Consider the following 4,505-nt stretch of genomic DNA (forward strand, 5'->3'; position numbering starts at 1 on the left):
GGCTAATGGCCTTGTCACACACACACACACACACACACACACACACTGACAGGCACACATGTACAGGTCACACACACACACACACACACACACACACACATGGTAGAAGGCAGCAGAAGAAGAGACGTTAGAACGCGACCGGAAATGCTTAGCTGGGATTTCTTCTCGGTTGTGCCGGCAGGACACGACAGCAGGAAAGGAAAGGATGGGGTGGGAAAGGAAGGGAAGGGGGAGAAAGAATCGGAGAGGAGCTGAGCTGAGCGGAGCGGAGAAAAGGTTGCAAGAACAGGGGAGCAGGATGGGGATGGGGATGGGGATGGGGATGGGGTTCTGGGGGCCTGGGCGCTGACAATGTCATTTGTTTCCGGCTACGTGCACTTTGCACGTGCCCAAGTTTTTGCGGCCAAAAATGCCAAGGGGAAGAGGGGGAGAGGAAGAGAGGAGGAGAGATAGGGATAGGAATAGACTGACTGTTGCAATGGCTTTTCTTTTACATTGCTCCGAAGCTCAGAAACTACACATTTCCGATCGCATAGGCAATTCATATTCATACTGCCCTAAAGATATATTTATCTATGGGAAAGATCGATTTGCAGGGTATTTGGTGCTTCGTCACTAGCCAGACCCTCTCTGTCGTTGGCCTACTTTTGGTGGCCCTTGTTGGAAGCAGACCTTCACTTTTAGCACAGAATCGGAACAACTGTATCGAGATGGGATAAGCCGAAGCCAATCCTAAAAGCCTCGGCCTCAATTTCGAATCCAATCCTCAATAGAAGCTTATTTAACGCTTAATTGCCCAATGGCAATGACCAGAAATGTGTCTGGAATGGATGGACAGATGAAAGTTTAACGCGAGTATTGGAACATATCGTCATGATCATGATCAGCCCCTTCCGATCGTCTTGGATCATTGAACCAAGGCCCAAACTGCCTTCAGATGGAATCCTTGTCCTTGAAAACGAAATAGACTTGCATTCTCGTAATTGAATCGCCCTAAACGAAGACTTCAAATGGACCATGGACTTCAAAAGTCAATAAGAACTAAGCTGCGAATGACACCCTCGACGGGAGCCAATGATGCTCCTTGGAATGAGGCCAAGGATTTCGTCGGATCCGCAAATTTCGGTTTTTTTTCTCGCTCACTCTCTACTTTGTTTTTTTTGGTATAATGAATGGTTCTTGCTTTCCTTCTGCCTGAAAAGAAGAACTTTTGCCTGGATTGTGACATCCAATATTGTGCCATTCGTGCAAGGACCGCCTCAAGAACTTGATCCTTCAAGGAAGGAGGGGGTCGATCGTATAACTTTCTGTTTTATTGGATCAATGGAATTCGAGGCAAGCCACAGAGCAGAGGCTTCCTCCTTACCGCAGAGCAGGTAGCACCGTTCATAGAGCGACAGTCGAGAGTGGTTTCGTGGTTTGGTCTGCCTTCTGCTCGGCTACACACGCACCACAGATACCACACGCAAACACTGCGCCACGCCCCCTCGCTTCCGGCCTGGGCCGCAAACTTCAGGTCTAATTATGCATCTAATTAGTGAGTGCATTCTCCGTTTGGCAATTCACGCCGAAATTATTTTTGCCGCTTCTCCGGCGTAATAAAAGGCAAACCGCAGACGACAACCAACGCACCCCCACCCACCCACCCCACACCACGCCCTTCTGCCGCATGAAAGCCCCCCTCGCAGCGGTTCGCAATTGAATTCAGAACATTTTAAGGACGGCATGCCGTGACACAAAACGAATCCACGAGCCAAAAACCGAGTCATGTTTTATCACCGAGTATAACTCACATTTCTGGGGATTCCCATTTTAATTCACTTCGCACTGTCCCTCTCTCCCTTTCTCTCTCTCTCTCTCTCTGTCGCTAGCTGTGTGGGCTCCCAGAGACCTTTCATTGCATTATGTTGCACAAATAATAATAATAATTATGGAAATGCTAACGATGCTCTTTACAGACCTGGGCACAGTGGAACAAAAACCCACGAATCGTGCTCGAAAAATATGTTTGAACAATGACTCTTTGAAGAGCCTTGAGATTAGTTTTAAAAAATTTATTTGTTTTTAGCCAGGAGCTAGGAATATGCCTCTAAATATGTGCCCTGTTTGGACTCCGTTTGGGACTCCATTTGGACTCCGTTTGGACTCCGTTTGGGACTCCGTTGGGACTCCGTTGGGACTCCGTCAGGACTCTATTTGGACTCTATTTGGACTCCGTTTGGACTCCGTTGGTACTCTGTTTGGTCTCGGCTTGGACTCTGGACTTCGCTTGGACTCTGGACTCCATTTGGACTCCGTTTGGACTCCGTTTGGGACTCCGTTGGGACTCCGTTGGGACTCCGTTGGGACTCCGTTGGGACTCCGTTGGGACTCCATTTGGACTTCGTTTGGACTCCATTTGGACTCCGTTTGGATTCCGTTTGGACTCCGTTTGGGACTCCGTTGGGACTCCTTCTGGACTCCTTTGGGACTCCTTCTGGACTCCTTCTGGACTCCTTCTGGACTCTATTTGGAATCTATTTGGACTCTATTTGGACTCTATTTGGACTCTATTTGGACTCCATTCGGACTCCGTTCTGACCCCATTTGAACCCCGCTTGTAGCCTTACTTTTCTGCTCGTTAATAAGGAAACCTTTTCTGAGCTATTGATTGATTTCCAATAAATATTACATGAGCATTTGGAAACTTTCACAAGCATTCATCATTCATCACCCATTCCATTGTCCATCAAAGCCAAACAGGATCTGTTTTGGCCCTATATTATTCGACGGGTTTTTGGGATTGTTGCATGTTGTTTTCTGCTTTGTTGCGGGGCCAAATCGCTGCGGCTGCCGAAGAAAACCCGAAAACTCCTTCGTATTCGTCCAAAAACTTATCTGGAGGCAGCAGCCCAGATCATATATATTGGTGGGGCTGGGGAAGGGAGGATCGGGCGATATCAGGGGCATTTCAGTGCAATGCCAGGCTCAATCTTGGTCTTGGTTTCGGCAATGACGCCACCGGGTATCCCACGTCCAGCTTTAACTTTCGGAAATTCCCCTTCAACCGCGACAACATCAAAATGCACGTTATTAAGTATTACGTTGTTGGTGTTGGTTCTATTTGTTTTTACTGTTATGGGCCATGTTATGGCCTGTCCTGGCTGCCGGCCCTTCGCCCCCATCTTCGCCCCTTTCCGGCGCCGTTGCCGCCGTTCTCTTCTGGCAACAGTATCAACGGTTTTAAGAGCTTACAAAATATTTTGTAATTTTGTCACGTTTCAACTTTGGCGACGTCACTTAAAATTACATTTAACAGCAACAAAAAATACACTGAAGAGGAAATAATGTTTGTCTGCGATTTTCCTTTGCTTTTTCTGGTGGTGTTGGGGGTTCTGGGGGCTCTGGGGGGACTGGACTGCGGGGTAGTATCTCAAGAGTAGATGATGGATGGATGGATAGATGGATGGCATCCTCCCTTTGCCCCTCACGTGCCCCTTGGGCCCAATAAAGGGGGCACCACAGGGACTCCACTCTGTTCCTTGGTCTAAATAGATCCTACAAATGTATGGCCTCATTCTATAACCCTATTCCACAAGGGATATCCCTTTGATTAGCTGTTCGAATTTCGCATAACTGAACGGCCACACTCGAGATTTATTCGCCTAGTTAATAGGGAAATTCTTCAAAATTTACAAACATATTGGTGCCGATTTTTGGGCGGAATATTGTGTAGCTGGTAAACAGAAAATCGCCTGTTTTGTTCCATATCTCAACGCCCAATTTCTAGTCACACTCCAGGGTAAAGAAATATCAACCAGTATGCAGAATCGTATCAATATTAATGTGACTTTTGACCAGAGGTTTTGATTTTCTGAGGTCCTTGGGAAAAGTTCTGCCATACTGACATGTGTGTCCCCCCCAAGATTCTTCGGCTTTGGCTGTTTTTTCCAACACTGGCAGCTGATTGTATTGTATGTAGGCTAGGAACTAGGAATGGAAACACCTTGGGCTAGAGCTTTGAAAAAAGTGGGTTGTTGACCAAATGAAACTGTAATTTAAACCTCAATCGCTTCAAACGAACTGCTGCCCCCTCTACGAGTATAGGTCTAAAATTCCGAGTCCTATTGACATAATGTACCGCTTATGCCTATTACTCCTCTGCCTCCAGCTATGGAGCTATGGAGCTATGGAGCCTCAGAGACAGGCAGATAAATCAATGATTGGGAGCTGGGATTTGAATCAAAGTATTCATTGAATCTATCCCTTCAAATGGTGCCATTACCATCTCTGATACTGTCATTGCCCATGGCCAGGGCAGGGCGGAGGGGCAAGCGGGGGGCAGCACCAAAAAGTGCAAGCCGCATTCAGATGTCCTTTGGGGGGCTTTTCCGCTTTTCTGCTTTCTCTGTCTCTGTGTCTGTGTCTGTGTCTGTCTCATACATTTATTACCATGAATTTCCATTACTCACTTTAAGGGAGAGCGGGACCGGCCATGTGCAAAACCCGTATGGAGAGCAGAGGAG

The sequence above is a fragment of the Drosophila pseudoobscura genome, chromosome X (assembly GCF_009870125.1).
Source record: "Drosophila pseudoobscura strain MV-25-SWS-2005 chromosome X, UCI_Dpse_MV25, whole genome shotgun sequence".
In the NCBI taxonomy this organism is placed as follows: Eukaryota; Metazoa; Arthropoda; class Insecta; order Diptera; family Drosophilidae; genus Drosophila; species Drosophila pseudoobscura.